The following is a 19,005-nucleotide window of genomic DNA, read 5'->3' as shown; positions in this document are numbered from 1 at the left end:
AAGTTGAGACACGCTGAGGTAATGTTTAGCGTACCCGAAACTTATTTCTAACCTATGATTAACGTGTTGTTGGCACGTTACGCGATCGTTGTCACACATCGACAGACGTTACTTTTAAGTTACTCATAGGCTGAAAGACGTCGGTATAATGGATCGTCCTTGCGTCAGCGTCCACGGCCACGGCCAGGACACTTATTTGCAGCATTCTTCAAACTTTTCTTCGGCATGACGAGGATGTTCACACTTCGATGTCTAGCTTGGCTATGATTCCAATTGTCCATCGGCAGCGTCGATTTAAAATAGTCGAGTTTGAGCGTTTTAACACGTTCAGAAGAAACGCTTCAAATTTCAAAACCCCAGCGTCAAAAAACAAAGGCGAGTGACAGCAATTTAAATCGTTCATTGTAAACAATGAAAATTGCAGAGTGGTACCGTTTAAAAGTCGTTGAGTGTAAAAAAAATCCAATTGTTGAGCGCAAGCGTCTACTTTCAATAGTGGGGTTTGAGCGATTTAACACGTTCAATAGAAACGATTAAAATTTCCGAGCGCCAGCGTCAAAAAACAAAGGCGAGTGACAGCAATTTAAATCGTTCATTGTAAACAATGAAACTAGCTGAGTGGTACCGTTTAAAAGTCGTTGAGTGTTAAAAAAAATCCAATTGTTGAGCGCAAGCGTCTACTTTCAATAGTGGAGATGCAGCCATTTAAATCGTTGAGTGGCAGCCTATGAACCTACCCGTGGACACGCGGACGCAAGGACGATCCATCATAACCCACACCCTCCCCCTCACACTCACCTACTACTGCCAACATGAACAAACTACGACTACTACTACTACTACTAATACTAATACTGATACTGTTACTGCTGACATGGACATCGACTCAAAAAGGAACTCGAAAACACTGTTGGGTTCCCCTTTTATGAGCAGCATTTTTATATACCAATCCCCAAAACCGCTGGGAACACGTCTTTATATGGCAGTTGTAACCTAGAAACACATTCATTATTTTTTTTTGTCGACCGGAAGACGTCATTGGAATACGTCTACATACGTCGATGTGTGTTGGGACTACGTAAAGAATTGGTTCAAAGCACGTCAAACATTAGTTAGAAATAAGTTTCGCGTAAAAAAGACATTACCGCGACGTGTTTCGACTTATGAGTAGCTTATAAGTAGCCTTTGTGGACGTGTGTAAGCGTCCACATATCGTGTGTAAAACTTATCCCCATCGCATGCGGAACGTGTGTCATACGCCGAGTACGTCGTAAAATTTTGAACATGTTTAAAATTTCTTGACGTACTCTACTTACTACGACGTATGATAGCATACTTTAGCGTTCTACTCACGTATACCAAACTTACTCGTCCCGTATTTGACGTGCCCCAACGTTTTAGACACATTTTTCTTAGGTCGGCATACGCTGGCAAGATCGCCAAGGTGTGACCGCGATGTTGTCACTTCCATTTCTACGGCAGTTATGATTCGAATCGTTGTGCGTCAGCCTTTTAATAGGCTACGTCACGACATCGTCGGCGATGCGTTCAACGCGCTATGCCGAAGTTAGACTATCGTTGGGCATCGGTTGTGTAGGCCGACAACAGGTTCAGCATTCGTTGGTATAAGTTATCTATAACACAACGAAACGTTCTGTGTCCATTACTAATATGTTATGCATACGACCAACTCGTTATGAATACGTCCGAATCTTAAAAAAAAAAACATCAAAAGTTCAACGTCAGGCAGCGTTTTACATACATTTTAATACGTTGCCATCGCTGGCTAAAACGTCAAGGTGTGACCGGGCCTTTAGATTTTATGGCTGAGAACAGTTTAGTTGATTTGGATATTCCAAAGACCTTTCATAAGGTGTGGCATAAGGGACTAAATTGGAAGCTTCAGTCGTATGGTGAGTCATGTGAAATGCTGTCCATAATTTCTGCTTTCCTTTCTCACCAAAAGTTGAAGGTGGCCCTTGATGGTCAATCACCCCTAAGTTGCTCTGTAAATTCTGGTGTTTCTCAGGGTTCTGTTCTTGGTCCAACTCTCTTTCTGGTATATATCAATAACTTGTCTGATAACATTTCATCCCAGCTCACCATGTATGCCAATGATTCCACACACTACATCCATCCATCCATTGGGACCATACCCTGTGCAGAGCGTTGGTGCTGCCTCAGCAGTCTTCTTGGCTATTGGGCACAATCCTGGATGGGTCACCACTCCAACACAGGATACCAGCAAGACAGCACTCATTTTGTCAACCTCAGAAGGATGACAGGCAGAGTCAACCCCACCTGGTATTATTTCAACAGCTGAGTGGGATTTGAACTCGGGATCCGAGGATCCCAAGCCCACCACCCTAACCATTAAACCAACACCAGGCATACACCCTACACAGTGTATTCCCTAATTCAAGTAACGCTTCTCATAGTGAGGTTTGTGCTTCTCCAAACAATTATTTGGAGAACATGGTGAAGTGGGGTCATGATTGGTTGATAACCTTGAATGCCAAGAGGAAAATACTAAATTTATGTCCCTATCTTGTTCTAGAGATGGGTATTTCCCTACTGTGCACATGGGTCCTTTGATCTTGCCAGAAGCATCAAACATGTGCATACTTGGTCCTGATATCTGTAAGCTCAGCCCCCCCTAGTCTCAGCTGGGTACATATCAGGAATTGGAAAGAGTGCTTCTACGCAAGTTGGTTGTCTCTATCGAGCCCAGAAATATCTACTTCCGGATGCTATCCCCTGTTTGTATAAGATGACTATATGCCCTCTTGTGAAGTACTGTTGCCACATTTGGGCTGAAGCACCAGCCTGTCCTCTGTCCTTATTAAACAGGTTCCAGAAGCGTCTAGTCAATTTGGTTGGAGTGGAGCTCAGCTCTTCTTTGCAAGCACTTCCACGTTGTAGGTGTGTTGCTACTCCAAATTTGTTTTTCAGATATTTTTATGGTAATTGCTCTACTTCTCTTTCCAACTTGGTACCTTCTGTCAGGAACTTGTTCGGGAGACTCGTCTTGCCACCACTTCACACCTTACACCTATACACTCTGGCCATACCGAGATGGAGAACAACGAGCTATGAAAGTGGATTTTTTTCCACGTACTGTATCGATTTGGAATTCTTTGCCGGTCAATTGCTTCCCCACATCTTGTGATCCATTTTTTTTTCAAGAATAATATAAATTTCTCCCTACTTCATGTTTAATCATTCATCTTTTCTTCGTTTTTCTTTTCTTTTATAGCCCTACACAAATAGTGGCTCTCAGCCACATTGAGGGTGAATTTAAATTTAAAAAAAAATTATTATTTTTTAATCGGTGGGATACAAAAGCTAAACTGTTCAGCATGGCGGAGATATGCGCTCCACTTAGTGCTGTTGTAGTTCTTTTTAAAATGACAGGATGCTGTGCCATTGGATGCACCAATCGATCAGAGAAGGGTTTCAAAATGTACAGATTCCCTGTGAATGCCAGAAGGAAAAACAATTGGGAAAATAAAGTTATTCGTCTGAGAACGAAACTGAGTTCAGGGTGGTGATCTCATGTATGTACACGTATGTGTGGTTCTGTAATCCTATTGTATTTGGCAGTGGGGTATAACTCATAAGCAAACATAAATCATCATGAAAAATCTATAGATCATTTATGACATATTAAGGGCATATCCTGGTAAAATTGCTGACAATAGTAAACATGTCACTTGTGTCAGTAATATAAGTTTGTTTATTACCCTCACTGGAGGAGAGGGTATTGCATGTGGGTCTGCCTGCTTGTCTGTCTGTTTGTTTGTTTGTCCACACAGAACTTTAGTGTTTTTCTCTGCAACCGCTTGGTGGATTGAAGCTAAATTTTCACCAAAGCAGCGACTACTCATGTAGAATGGTTTAATGATAATTATGACATCATAGGTCACATGGTGTGGCAGTGTATGCCTGGTTGGGCATAATATACACTGTTGGGTGTATGCCTGGTGTTTGTTTAATGGTTAGGGTGGTGTGCTTGGGATCCTACGATCCTGAGTTCAAATCCCACTCAGCTGTTGAAATAATACCAGGTTGGGTTGATTCTGCCTGTCATCCTTGTGAGGTTGACAAAATGAGTGCAAGCTTGCTGATATCCTGTGTTGGAGTGGTGACCCATCCAGGATTGTGCCCAATAGCCAAGGAGACTGCACCTGTTCTTCAATGACTGCTTCTCATTGCCTGAGTTTCCATAACCATTACTGTTCCAATGCTTATGTGAAGTTGTTCAACGCAGTTTGAAAAGGGAGGTGAGCCTTTACCAGGATATTACACTTCATTTTCCCGTCATTTCTGCGATGTGTTTTAAGGTTAAATCAATCCTGTCTGATTGTATATGTTCATTCTGACATGTTGGAAGAATGGAAATTTATCATTACATAATATATTGTTGTGGTTACCAAATTCGCAAACCACCATTCAGGTCCCTTAGGTGAGGTATCTCGGTAAGTGCATGTGTAGTTAGGCCCAAACCCGTTGTCTAGTGGGAATACATGTCATTTATACGTGCTGCGACTCTTCAGGATAGCCGTTTTTCTTTTACTATCTTTATTTTGGACCAATCGCCACCATCACAACCACAACATCAACCACCAACCACAACGCCGCTTCACCACAACCGCCATGACCTTTACCGTCACAACTCGCCACCATCGCATCACCGTCATCTCGCGCCACTCATGGGCACCGATGCTGGGCTCGTGTAGGGCGCGCGTTGAGCAGCGTGTACAAAATCACGGATTTTCTGCTTCAGAACGGATCCAAAACGACACACGCCCACTTTTTGCCGTCCAATCGGTGAGCGAGGGCGGGTGGCCCCGCCCCAGGGCGATCGATATATGCAAATTTGTGGATCAAAAAGCCTTCACGCCCACTTTTCTCGGGCCAATGGGGAGCGAGTTGAAAGGTCAAGGGAGGGGTCAAGGCGAAGTTACGGGGGGATAAAGGACGGTGTTCGTCAGTCAAAGGAGTAGTAAAGGTCGGAACCGAGGAAGAAAGGAGGTAAGAAGTCGGAACGAGGAAGAAGGGAGTCGTAAGGTCGGAGCAGGGCGAAGGAGAGTCGGAACGGAGGGGACGAGGCTGTGGAGAGGGCGAGTCGGACGAAGGGTGCTCGCGTCGTGCAAGGAGCTGCGCGCCCGAGGGAGGCCGGCAGCGCGACCTGGCCGAGGTGGAGGCGCTCGTCGCACATAATAAAGATCCTCTATACCCGAGCATCAGCAACCCCCCTCCTGTTTCCCCCCGCGCTGAGATAGTGCGACCAAGGGGGCCGTTCCCACCCCCTGCCAGGCACTGTCCACGAGGCCCGCGGGTTGCGGGGCCATCGCCGCTCCGCGTCTCATCACCAGACTGGGTAGGCCCGACCTGGTCTCGGCCCCAGGCCTACCTCATTCTTGAGGGTATTTCTTTTCCTTGGTTTTGGGTATGTGTTGTCGGCGCCGTCTGTGAGTAGAATTGTATAAGTGTTGCCGTGTGCTCGGTAGTCGGAATTAGCTCTGCACTGTGTTTTCACTTTTGTGTTTGCTTTTTGTGTAAATGGAATTGTGTTTTCTTTTTTGTGTGCATTTGGTGGAATTGTATTTGTGTGCTTCCCGTGTGCCGAGAATAAACGTGCTTTATTGTTGAACTGTTCTCCCGCTTCGCCGTCTTTTTCCCCATTGAACCCCCATCTTGCTTCACGTAAAGGGTTGGTAGTGGGCTGAATACGCCGATAATTAATCGAACCGTCGAGGTCGACGATAACACCGCTCGGTTATTCTGATAGTACGGAACGGGTCGCTTAAGTGGCCCGTGTCCGAGTCGACCTGCGGCGAGGTGCGATCGCCCGGTCTACCCTCCGCGTGGGTACTTAGGTAGTTCGAATTTGGCGAGCAACCCTATCCCACGCGGGGCTGATTGGCTCGATCGCGGTGAGACCGAAAGGTCCACCGTGACTGGTTCCGGCGTTAGTCCGAGAGGGTCACGACTGGATTGTCCGTCCGGTGGGCGACGTGCCGCGGTCGAGTTACGTGGCCGTCGCACGCGCGTGACGCGAAATCCGCAACACTGGTGTCAGGAGTGGGATACAAATTCATCGCCCTCCTCGCGGCACTGGTATCGGAGAACAGGAAAACAGGCTCTCCTGTCTCCGGCTAAATTCACGGGAATCGGTCCAGGGGTGAGAGCGACCCCGATTCCCTCCAAATTTCGGCGAGCAAATTAACCCTTCACGAGAAGCAAGATGGCGTCTCAAGGCGAGCGGGAGCCGGGGGTATTAGAAATGGATGTAGAATGTGTAGGATCCATGGTCCAGGATGGAATCCCCGAGCAGGAAATGTTGATTGTGCAGGAACACGGACTCGCCCAACTGAACCCAGGGCCCGAGGCGGCAGCGGCCGCGGTGTATGACACCTCCCCCTCTCCACCAAGACCCTTCCCCAACCCTTGCCGAGCTTGCTCAGCTGAGTGCATCCAACATGGCCCAGCTATGCGCCATGCTGGCGGCAATGAACAAACAAATGAATGAAGTGAAAACGACGATGGATACAAATACAAATGAAATAAAAAACGAGAAATGAAAGGCATGAACGAAACGATGGATGCGAATACACAGCAAATGAGGGAAGAGATGAAAGAGCTACGGGGTGAGACGCAGAACATGGGCCGAAGCCTGCAGGCGGGCATGAAGGCCGTGAGCAGGGAACTTAAAATGGCGACTCCACGTGTGGGATCAAACGAGCTGGAAGGGGTGCAACGGCTGACAGGCCCGCGGTGGAGGCGGGTGAAAAATAATTCGTGGAACGTGCTGGGCGAGGGTCGTGACGATGACCGAAAGGGAAAAATTAAATGGGGAGACCAAAACGTGTGAGACGAGACACGAGGTGACGACAACGGAAATAATAGTTGAGACAAGGGAGGTAAAGGGTGAAGAGTTGGCAGAGACACGGGAGATGGGAACGATAGAGGGAAGACTACACGATGAAGACGGGGTAAGTGACGCGCACGCACACACGGAGGTAGTGGAGGACAATGGGGTTGAGCTCGCGGAGCGTGCAGGGACCCGGTGCGAGCAGTTGGATGGCCTCCTCCAGGAACAAGGGGAGGGAGTATGCCCCCTTGAGGCGAGTCACGACCAGGTGAGTTCGGTCGTGCTTTGCGAGGTTGAGGGGACGGGTGCTGTGGACGGGTGCACGGAGAGCTTGGGGGGTATAGAGGCCCCGGAGACCCTTGTGGGGACACGAATCCCCAGTATGGTTGTCCCTGTGTGTGTGGTGCAAGGTGTGAGTGCGTCCCCGTGTGTGGAAGCGACCCCGTGTGTGAGTGGTGTGGTGGCGATGGTGCCAGAGTACGTGCTTCCCAGCACGCCGTGTGTGGATGAGGCACCGTGTGTGAGAGAGGCCGTGTGTGTGGATGAAACGGCCAGTATGAGTGAGGCACCACGTGTGAGTGGTGTGGTGGCGATGTTGCCGGAGTACGTGCTTCCCAGCACACCGTGTGTGGATGAGGCACGGAGTGCGAGTGAGGCACCGCGGGTTAGTGCCCCCGCGTGTATGAGTGAGGCACGGTGTGTGGATGAGGAACCGCGGTTGAGTGCCCCCGCGTGTGTGAGTGAGGCACGAGTGAATGGAGCACCACGTGTGAGTGGTATGGGTTATGCAAGGGAGACCGTGTGTGTGAGAGAGCGGTATGAGAGGGAGATGTCGGTTGGCATGCGGGAGCACGCAGCCGCGTCTCCCGGTGTGAGTTTAATGGTGTGGACTGTGTGCGTCGTGACACGCAGGTGTGCGTGGGTTGAATGGAGACGACGACGGCGACAGAGGAGAGAAAGCCGAGTAGCGGCTGTAGCTGTTTCGAGGACTGTGCCGGGTTCACCCAGCAGTGAGCACGCGGTTCGTGCTGTGCAACGCACGAGACCGCCACGTGCTCGCTTGCGAGAGTGAAGTCCCGGTCCGGAAACGCACGCGGTGGATTTACCGATCCCGCGGACGGACAAAGTTTAGGCAGGTAAATGGATTTGGACCGGACGGGTTCTCCACGCGATCGTGTGTTAAGCTCCAACGGGCAAAGCACATGTGTTCGCGTGGGGAACCCCTCGAGACGTGTGGCTTGTGTTTTTTTTTTTATGCGCACGGTGACGTCATGGCTGCACGTGTGGTTGGAATCCGGCAGGAGGGGTATCTCTGCCGGATGGCACCGTCCAAGGAGGGACGAGGAACACGTGCAGCTGCATGACGTCACGGGCAGGTGCAAAGTGCGCGAGCTCTGAGTTGCCGCGCAGGTGCTGCGCATGAAAAAAAAAAAAAAAAAGCAAGCCTCACTTTCGGGTGTACAGGATTCCTGGGCAAGGGGTGAAAGACCCCCTTGCCTGGGCACAGGATGGAAACTAGTTAGGGGGAAGGGTTAGCTTAGTTAGACCGACTTCATGGGGCAGGGGTAAGTCCTCATGGAGTCCGTGGAATGGATTAGTTAGAGGGATTGTAGCCAGATTTAGGTGGGGAAATTGATTAAAGAGATTTGGAGACAGTGACTGACAGTGAGTGTGTAGAGGGGACGTAGTTTAGCTACGTAGTGTTAAAAGGAACGTGCTGTAGTTTAAGGGACGACGTGGGAGCACGAGTTAGTTAGGGGATGCAGTTAGAAGGATGGCAGAGTTCAGTGGTGTGTGTGTGTTGAAGAGTTGGTGAGTTGTGAGGTGAGTACTTGTTGAGTGAGTGAGGCCAGCGGGTCTGTGTGAGTGGAGTGAATGGGGAATGCATGGTGCGATGAGTGATTGGGGGGAGGAGTGACTCCCGCCCAAGGGACCCCGGGGTCAGAGTAAAGTGAGTTAGCTGGGTTAGTCAAATTGAAAAATGGAGGTCGTTTTGTTGTTGGTGGGAAAGTAGGCTCGAGACCCATTTGGAGGGTGCAGGAGCCCTGTTGACGGGCTTGGGAGCGTGGCTGCGAAAGGTGAGTATCGCTGAGTGGGTACCCCGGGCACCAGGCTAGTCGGCCGCGGTAGGCCATGGGCCCATGGGGGGCCGGGATAGAGTGGGCACGGGTGCGCCTGCTGGTGCGGGGGCCGGGGCGCCATTAGCCGCGTGGGCAGTGTTGTGGGCACGGGTGACCCTCGGAAAGGGGCCCGGGAGGCCGGCCTGCCACGTGTGCGTTTCAGGGGGAGGTGCCATGGGGGCACTCCCGGTGTTAGGGAGCTGGTAGGCTCGGAGGCAGTGTAGTGCCCGGGGTGCCATAGCGGGAGATTCGGCAGAGGGTCGTGCCTGCCAAAGGGGAGCCACGTGTCCCAGCCAGGAGACCGTGTGAGGGCACGGAGAGAAAATTGGGGCGAGGCCCGGGGGTAAATGGGACACCAACACAGGCGACGGGAATCTGGGTTTATAGAACCAATAGTTTAAGCGAGAGGCGCTTGTTGAAAGCCCCGGGGTAGTTTAACAGTTAAATGGTTAGGGTAGATTAGGAGATGTACCCCTCCGCACCATCCATCCCCTCGCTGTCGTTGTGGGCCGCTGGACCCACTTTGGTTATAGATCGCCGAACTCTGGGGAGGCCATTCTGAGGCTTCGTTGGGCCTCGACACAGGACGTTAGCTCTCCCTTATTCCCCTCCGGGAAGGGAACGTAGGGGTTGGGAGTAGGCTAGGTGACAGAATAGGTTAGCCGAACAAAGACGATAAAGGGGGTTAGGGGACGATTTATAGTGGGGAAGTAAAACAAAAAAAAAAAAAAAAATTAAGTTGGGGCTAAATTGGGGTTTGACAAATTAAGGGAGTGGGTATGTACAGTGACAGGCAAAGGCGATAGGTTGGGAGGGAGACAGGTATGTAGGTCCGAGCCCGCCTTCCAAGTGGCCAGCACCACCGCACTCCCTCCACCAACCTCCACTGAACGGCAAAGGCTGGCCAACTTCATCGGCTGGCCGTGTTTTGCTTCAGGGCGGAGGCCGGCCAAGTTCATCGGCAGCTGTGTGCTGCAAGGCCTGTGCCGGCCAGTTTGTCTGCCGGCTGTGTTTGCCTGCAGCGGCCTTCTTCTGCGGGCTGTGTTTGCCTGCTCACCTTTGCCATGCCATGCCCACTGCCCATGTTCACAAGCCCCGTTCAATTTTGCTTTGCCCCCCCCTGTTCATTTCCATGTGCGCCAGGATCTGAAAGCAACAGTTTGCAAGCTGCAAGAACTGCCCTGTTGGCAGCTACAACACGGGCCTGCAGTGGCGGCCCGTGCACCGTGTTTGTGTTCATGCATCCATTCGTTGTGCTCATTGCGTGTGCCACTTGAGCTGGCACGGAGACTGCGTTGTGCAGCCCAAGCACCGTTGTGGTTCACTGAGTTCAGTTCAAAAAGGAAGGCCTTGGACTGCGTGTGAGCAGCCAGCCACGTTCCCTGTCACCTGCATTGTTTGAGTCAGAGACTGCATGTGGGCAGCCTGGCTCCCTGCTAACTGCTTTCTTTTGCAGAGTTCAATGATCCTGGGCCATGGTTTAGTGTAAGATTTGTAAGTTAAGGTTAAGATGTACTGTACATATGAGTGCGCCCCCGGCATGTATGTCTTAGCGCCGGCAATTTTATTTAAGTCGTCCGTGTGAGTGAGTTTGTTTAGGTAGTTACGCAGCCCTCAGGTTATTTATTTTGGGGACACGAATACCATGAATGTCGCACTCAGGGATCCGTAGGTAAAATGTACTAGGAGAAAACTACACATGATGACACACGAAAATTTGACGACTCGGGACGGAGTCTGTAAAAAGGGAAGGGGGTAGTGTTGTAGTTACCAGATTCGCAAACCATCATTCAGGTCCCTTAGGTGAGGTATCTCGGTAAGTGCATGTGTAGTTAGGCCCAAACCCGTTGTCTAGTGGGAATACATGTCATTTATACGTGCTGCGACTCTTCAGGATAGCCGTTTTTCTTTTACTATCTTTATTTTGGACCAATCGCCACCATCACAACCACAACATCAACCACCAACCACAACGCCGCTTCACCACAACCGCCATGACCTTTACCGTCACAACTCGCCACCATCGCATCACCGTCATCTCGCGCCACTCATGGGCACCGATGCTGGGCTCGTGTAGGGCGCGCGTTGAGCAGCGTGTACAAAATCACGGATTTTCTGCTTCAAGAACGGATCCAAAACGACACACGCCCACTTTTTGCCGTCCAATCGGTGAGCGAGGGGCGGGTGGCCCCGCCCCAGGGCGATCGATATATGCAAATTTGTGGATCAAAAAGCCTTCACGCCCACTTTTTCTCGGGCCAATGGGGAGCGAGTTGAAAGGTCAAAGGGAGGGGGTCAAAGGCGAAGTTACGGGGGGATAAAAGGACGGTGTTCGTCAGTCAAAGGAGTAGTAAAGGTCGGAACGAGGAAGAAAGGAGGAGTAAGAAGTCGGAACGAGGAAGAAGGGAGTCGTAAAGGTCGGAACGAGGCGAAGGAGAGTCGGAACGGAGGGGACGAGCTGTGGAGAGGCGGCGAGTCGGACGAAGGGTGCTCGCGTCGTGCAAGGAGCTGCGCGCCCGAGGGAGGCCGGCAGCGCGACCTGGCCGAGGTGGAGACGCTCGTCGCACATAATAAAGATCCTCTATACCCCGAGCATCAGCAACCCGCCTGGTGTTGCCCCCCGCGCTGAGATAGTGCGACCAAGGGGGCCCCGTTCCCACCCCCGTGCCAGGCGCTGTCCGCGAGGCCCGCGGGTTGCGGGGCCATCGCCGCTCCGCGGCTCATCACCAGACGGGTAGGCCCGACCTGGTCTCGGCCCCAGGCCTACCTCATTCTTGAGGTATTTCTTTCCTTGGTTTTGGGTATGTGTTGTCGGCGCCGTCTGTGAAGTAGAATTGTATAAGTGTTGCCGTGTGCTCGGTAGTCGGAATTAGCTCTGCACTGTGTTTTCACTTTTGTGTTTGCTTTTTGTGTAAATGGAATTGTGTTTTCTTTTTGTGTGCATTTGGTGGAATTGTATTTGTGTGCTTCCCGTGTGCCGAGAATAAACGTGCTTTATTGTTGAACTGTTCTCCCGCTTCGCTTCGTCTTTTTCCCCATTGAACCCCATCTTGCTTCACGTAAAGAGGGTTGGTAGTGGGCTGAATACGCCCGATAATTAATCGAACCGTCGAGGTCGACGATAACACCGCTCGGTTATTCTGATAGTACGGACGGGGTCGGCTTAAGTGGCCCGTGTCCGAAGTCGACCTGCGGCGAGGTGCGATCGCCGGTCTACCCTCCGCGTGGGTACTTAGGTAGTTCGAATTTGGCGAGCAACCCTATCACGCGGGGGGCTGATTGGCTCGATCGCGGTGAGACCGAAAGGTCCACCCGTGACTGGTTCCCGGCGTTAGTCCGAGAGGGTCACGACTGGATTGTCCGTCCGGTGGGCGACGTGCCGCGATTCGAGTTACGTGGCCGTCGCACGCCGGCGGGCGCGAAAACCGCAACAATATTCTCCCTTTTGGGTGCAGAGAAAAATTGTGTGATTCGAAAATTGGACACGTTATGCTTCACACACAATGGGACCAGGTTCGGTTTGCCGCACTCGATGGAAACAAAATGGCTTCCAATTGCAAGTTGTCACTTCTCCGAGTATATAGGGCCTCCAGTGTAACCCAGTACAGGTGTCACACTCTCCCGGGAAAGGGAGCTGCATCTCGGTGCACGCCCTCTGGACAGAGACGAAAACCGACTGCCCTGCAGGTCTACATTTCGGCTGTGAATGTTGAAGATCCCACACTCTTGAAGAGTAAGCCACTCTGGACTGGAAGTCCTGTAAATGTAGATGTTAGCTTTGATTGAGGTATTGTTAAGAATGTGGTTTGGCATTATACAATGGAAATAAATTAAATCTGATAAAGTTGACATGGTGCACATAAAGGCATTAATACAGTATAACCATATAGCCATGACAGACCACATTACTTCCTATTGTGTCAAAATTCCCCTTTATGTCCTTGTACGGTAGCACAGAGATTAATTTTTCCCACCTCTCCTTCAGTATAACTCTCTCTGCTTGCTTAATTTTAAACGTCTTATCTGACCCTCACCTGCTCCTTTCGGATGCATGTGTTCATCCCTGGAGAGATGGTCAGATATTTTGCCAGGGTACCTGTAACTACTTTCAAAAGGTACCTTGATTCCTTGAGATGAGTTAGACGAAGCCATTAATATTAGCAGAAGGGACAGCCGACTTGGAGGTCACCTCTGATAATCAAACCAAAGCGAGACAGCTCACATGTGTAGGCACCTTCTCCGAGCTATCCTGTTAGCCCTTGGTTGCTTGTTAATCGCATGCTAAAACTATAGCACATACCTCCACCAGGTTGAACAGTTGACGTTTTGTATCCCACCGTTGGACCAGATCTTGATCCGTACTTGAACCAAAATGGAATTGTCTTGTTCTTGTCACCTAACTAACTCATCCACCAACTTTTGTCATAACTCGTCCACAACTTTTTGAAATATTTTCTAATATATTCTGGATATCATTTTGGCCCTATCTCTCAATGGTGAAGAATGACTAAAAATAATTGTCGCATCCGTATTCGGATCTTCAGGAAAATTGAATCAATTGTTCCTTGTCACACCCCCAACATGTCCACCAAGCTTCTTCCGAATCCGTCCATAACAATTTGAAATATCCTGCTATATATCGTTTTGGCTCGATCTCTCAATGGTGAAGAATCACGAAAAAAAATTCCTGGATCCGTATCCGTATCCAGATCTTCATCAAAATCGAATCAATTCGTCCTTGTCGCACCCGACCTGTCCACCAAATTTTGGCCAAATCCGTTCACACCTTTTTTGAGGTTACCTGCTCACAGACCAACAAACAGACAGAAAGGGGTGAAAACACAACCTCTGTCCATCTTCGGTGGCGGGGGTAAATTTAAGCGTTAATCTGGTAATTCTGTGACATGAGATGAAAAAAACTGAATTGAGGAAACCATAAATGTTTATCTGGCTATTAATTTTATTACATTTTAAAAGTTTATGTGAATGACGCAATATTACATTATTGCATGTACAGTGAGTGCCATGCGATGCAGCCTGTAGCGACGTTGGGTATGAATGACTATTGTACAATCATAGACCCATTGTGAATGTACAAGTTACTGGGGTAAGTGTGTGCTTTGTACGTTCTATTTAGTTGCGTTTTATCAAAAAGCGTGGGATAATTACCTGTTGATGATGATGATTCACTGGAATTTATTACTGTCGTGTGTTATGGCTGTTACTAAACAATTAATAATCATATATTGTGACTACATGTATGTGAAAGAGTTTGGGTGACATTGTGTGCTAAACGGTGTACACAGCAAAAGGAAACAATCAAAAGTAGCCCCCCTCACTCCTTGACCTAAATGTGGGGGCAAGTCTCTTTTGGGAAAAATCTTCAAAAATATTTATTGATCTCTGATCTTGGTGATCCTTCAACCATAAAACCATTTGATGTCGATATCTACAACTGGTTAAGAGGGAGGATGAAGATGAGGATGGCAAGTATGCCTGGGGGTAAATAATATGAGGCAGAATGATTTCAGCCTCAGGCACAGGGTCATGCCCTTGTCAGCTGGTTGGAACCTTTTCTTTTTTGACTGGCCTTGACCGCCTGCTCTTTGCACCTGTTCTTCAATGACTGCTTCTCATTGCCTGAGTTTCCATAACCATTACTGTTCCAATGCTTATGTGAAGTTGTTCAATGCAGTTTGAAGGAAGCTTATTTTTCCAAATTCTATCACTGCAGACCTCACCTGTTGGCTCGAAATAGGATCATCCAATAATTTCAGACATCGTTTTGAGTAGGTAGGTAATGCTTGTTTGGTTATCCTCCTTGCACCATTCGGCACATAAAGCTGCCAAGGCAGTTTCATTGGCTAAGATTACAACCCTGGACAGGTCGCCAATGCGATGTAGGATGTTCCACTGAGAATGCAGGAATTTATATTTTGTTTTGGGTGCTGGAGATAGCTCACCTACTCTTCACGAAGGTTAAGGTCTGGATATATCCATTGTTGGATCCTTGTGGGATGTGGGAGATTGTGGGACCTCAAACATCCATTAACTAATGCTGACAGACGGAACGCAAAGTTTAACGTCCATCCAAGCGACGGCATACACATTGATGCCTGGCTCTACATGTGAAACATCAGTATGACAGTATATGGCTGGGCCGATATGCAAACCCAGGCCAACATCTCAGAGGTGAGTGTGCGTACCTTTAAGATATCTTGTCAGAGTAAGTATTGTATGCCTCTTGAATGTCAAGGTTCATGCGTGGCCAGGTGGTTCGTGAAAATTCTTATTTATAACGAGCAAATTAAACCCATTTCCTCGCTGATTGGGAGTATTAAGGAGGCGGGGGGGGGTGGGGTTGACAGAGGAGGAAAGGGAGGGAGAGAAAGCAACAAGAGAGAGGAGGCAGGAGAGAGGGGAAACTAGGAAGGGGGGGGTGGGAGAGCAAGGAAGGAGAGGGGGAGGTGGGGATAGCTATCCCTCACCAAACGTTGCTATAGGGAGGGATGTGGAGTGGGAGATAGAGATAGAGATAGAGATAGAGAGAAATATAGAGATAGAGAGAAATATAGAGATAGAGATAGAGAGAAATATAGATAGAGATAGAGAGAAATATAGAGATAGAGAAAGAGAGAAATATAGAGATAGAGATAGAGAAAGAGAGAAATATAGAGATAGAGAAAGAGAGAAATATAGAGATAGAGATAGAGAGAAATATAGAGATAGAGATAGAGAGATATATGAAAAAAGAAGAGAAAGGTGAAGGGTGGAGGTGGGGTTAGTAAAGAGAATGATATATTATGCTTAATGACCGAACACACACTCAGAACTAAACTCATGTCAGAACAGCTGTACACACAACGACACAACAGAGTTTATAATTTAATCCGCTGGCACGTCTGCAAAAACTGAACCAAAAGTAATCACTGAGAACATTGGGTATAATGTTGACGTATCACTGGGTCAGTGATACGAACCACTCCAGGGTGATTGTTTATGTTCAGAAAACAAAGCATTGAGAACAGATATCATGCTTAAGTACAAAAAAAGAAGAAGGCATTGCTGATTGCAGTGTTAAACCAGCGATTTTGGACTAAAAGATGTAGAAATCAAGAAAATGACCAAACACCAAGACCTCAAGAATGAAGTGAAAAGATCCTGGAAGCTGAAGAATGCTAAAGTTGTACCAGTGATAGCTGGACCTACAGAAATGATGACAACAAACCTCACAGAGATATTAAACATAGCGGCAGTATCCATGGGCACTTGCCTGGTAGTGACTGGATAAGATAACCAGTCAACCACTGGGAGGCATAGATGACCCACAAAATATTGTTACGGTGTCGGCCGCGAGCCGACCGCTCTGAGGGAGCCGCAAGTCGAGTCGGCCCAACCGATCGCCCGGAATATAGATCGCCGTCCGGATAACTCCGAGGCCGACGGGTCCTTGTGCAAGAACCAAAATACGCCAATGGGCAGACCACGTGGGGTAGGGTCGATTGCCAATCTTCAATTTACCTAAATACCCACATGATCCAACTACCGGGGTATTCCACCCTCGACGGAACTCGTATGGAACAAGCCGCTTAAGCGAGCCTGTCCCGTGCGCGATTCCGAGCGGCTTAATCGCCGAGAACCGTCGGTCCGAATGTCCCCCTTTTACGGCAAACCAACGGCTAACTCCCAACACACGAAATGCTCAGTCAATGAAAGAATCGACGCGACGAGCTGAAAACATTTAACAATTGGGGTATTTATTAATAATAATGGGGGAACTAGGGAAGCACGTAAGAGCAGAACTATACCGACTATACGAAATGCAATACAATCATTTACAGCACACAAAGCACTTAACAGTTTCCTACTTATTAGACGGGCCCACGGACGCACGTACGCACACACACACACACACACACACACACACACACACACACACACACACACACACACACACACACACACACAATAAATGGTGGCTGATGCCTTTAATAATGGACTCCAGCTCGGAGGACAGATGAGCTGAAACCCAGAACCTATCTCGAACCTCTCCACCTCGTGTGGTCTTCAAGCTGTTCAAACCCGGGGAGCGAGAGCGAGCTGGATCCAATCGCCGTGAGCCGCGATCCTTTCCGAGCTCCAGCGAATCCTCTCGCGCTTCCAACACGTGCTGGTGAGACGAGGCGCCGATCCTTCCCGTCGATGCGTCGCTATCTCGAAGAACCACCTCCAAGATGAGGCCAATGAGTCGCACCAAGCCGGGAACCAAGCGGAGAACAAAGAGCTCCACGAACCAAGAAGAGCCAGCCGAGCAACCAGCTAAACTCTCTTCCGATGAACAAAGCCTCTCACAACACGAACCAAGAACTCCGAGCCGAGCAACCAGCTCAACTCTCTTCCGATGGACAAAGCCTCTCTCTTTGACGAACCAAACCAGAGCCCAAAGAGCGAACCGAGCCAAGCAGAACCCGAAGGCCTGCTGAAAAGCCAAGCCGAAGCAAAAAGCTCTCAAAAAAGCCTCCACCTTGCCAAGCAGAACCGAAGCTTACTGAACCAAAAGCCTCAACCCTAGCCAAGCAGAACCCAAAGGCCTGCTAAAAGCCAAGCCGAAGCAAAAAGCCAAGCCAAAGCAGAAAGCCTTCAAAAAGCCTCCTCCCTAACCCAAGCCAAGCAGAACCTGAAGGCCTACTAAAAGCCAAGCCGAAGCAAAAAGCTTACTAAAAGCCAAGCAAAAGCAGAAAGCCTTCAAAAAGCCTCCTCCCTAACCCAAGCCAAGCCGAAGCAAAAAAACTTACTAAAAGCCAAGCCAAAGCAGAAAGCCTTCAAAAAGCCTCCTCCCTAACCCAAGCTAAGCAGAAGCCGAAGCTCTACTGAAAGCCAGCCCAAACAAAGCAGAGGATCTCTTCTTTATTCCTCTCAGCCCCCTCCCCCGCTCCCGGCGTGACTCATGCCCTCGTGCTCCATCCCCCGCTCAACCACGGGTGGGAGGGAGTTGTTGACGTCATAAATCACGGGACGGGGGGGGGGCGAGGCTCTTCTTCCTCTTCGCAGAAGAGTGGGAGGGGCGTCTCGATTGTGTCGTGATCGCTCCCTAACTATTAAATTGAATCTCGCAGCGCACTTAATCGATTTCTGCCCATTAAACAATGGAATGTGAACTATCGAGGGAACAAGCACTTATCGACATAACTGACTAAAGGAACCTGAATGTTGTGTGCAATCGAATTCCCAAATTCGTAACAATATATAATGGAGAATAAAGTTAATACTGATTTTTTTTTAATGCCATGAACAAACCTCGGTACATCACACGTGATAAAGGTTGTGGTCAAGTTTCATCGAAATTGTGTGTGTGGTTTCAGAAAAGAAAGCAAAAAACATATTTTGGGGGGCAACCCCTACGTAGAACCCCTTCGACCCCAATTTTGTTTTAATGTTGTGAACAAACTTTGGAACATTGCAGGTGGTGAAGATGGTGGTCAAGTTTTATCGGAATTGCTTGTGTAGTTTCTGAGAAGAAAGCAAATGCATATTTTGGGGTGCAAACCCCCTCTCCCCATAGATCCTCATAGACTCCAATTATTTTCATGTCGTGAACAAATTTTAGTACATTATGGGTGGTGAAGAGGGTGGTCAAGTTTCATCGGAATTGTTTGTGTCGTTTTGGAAAAGAAAGCAAATACATATTTTGGGTGGTAACCCCCCTTAAATGCCCTTCGAGCCAGATTTTTCTAATGTCATGAACAAACTTTGGTACGTCATGGGTAATGAAGGTTGCCGTGAAGTTTCATCGGAATTGTGTGTATCGTTTGAGAAGAAAGCGAATACTGGAAAAAAAAATTCTCATTGGAAAAAGAAAAAAAAGAACCCAGATCAAAAAAAAAATTCTGGCTGCCAGATCATGTGCCCGATCAAGTTGAAATTTAAAACATGTATTCCCCATCACTACTCGATCATACTTGTGAAATTTCATGTCGATTGATTAAGCAGTTCTAGAGAAAACGTGAT

General features: G+C 48.7%; 1 protein-coding gene across 1 annotated transcript in view; it reads right to left on the bottom strand.

Moving 5' to 3' along the window:
- Positions 1-17,626, bottom strand: part of MAJIN (membrane anchored junction protein) — an 83,402-nt gene extending 65,776 nt beyond the window's left edge. Inside the window, exon 1 of the mRNA XM_085888574.1 lies at positions 17,045-17,626. The gene's annotated coding sequence lies outside the window, so the exon portion shown is untranslated. The remainder of the gene's footprint in view (positions 1-17,044) is intronic.
- Positions 17,627-19,005: the final 1,379 nt, after the last annotated feature.

Source organism: Eptatretus burgeri, chromosome 7 (genome assembly GCF_056783735.1).
Source record: "Eptatretus burgeri isolate ZD-2024b chromosome 7, Ebu_testis_v1, whole genome shotgun sequence".
NCBI lineage: Eukaryota > Metazoa > Chordata > Myxini > Myxiniformes > Myxinidae > Eptatretus > Eptatretus burgeri.
This window is presented reverse-complemented; position numbering and strand designations above follow the sequence as displayed.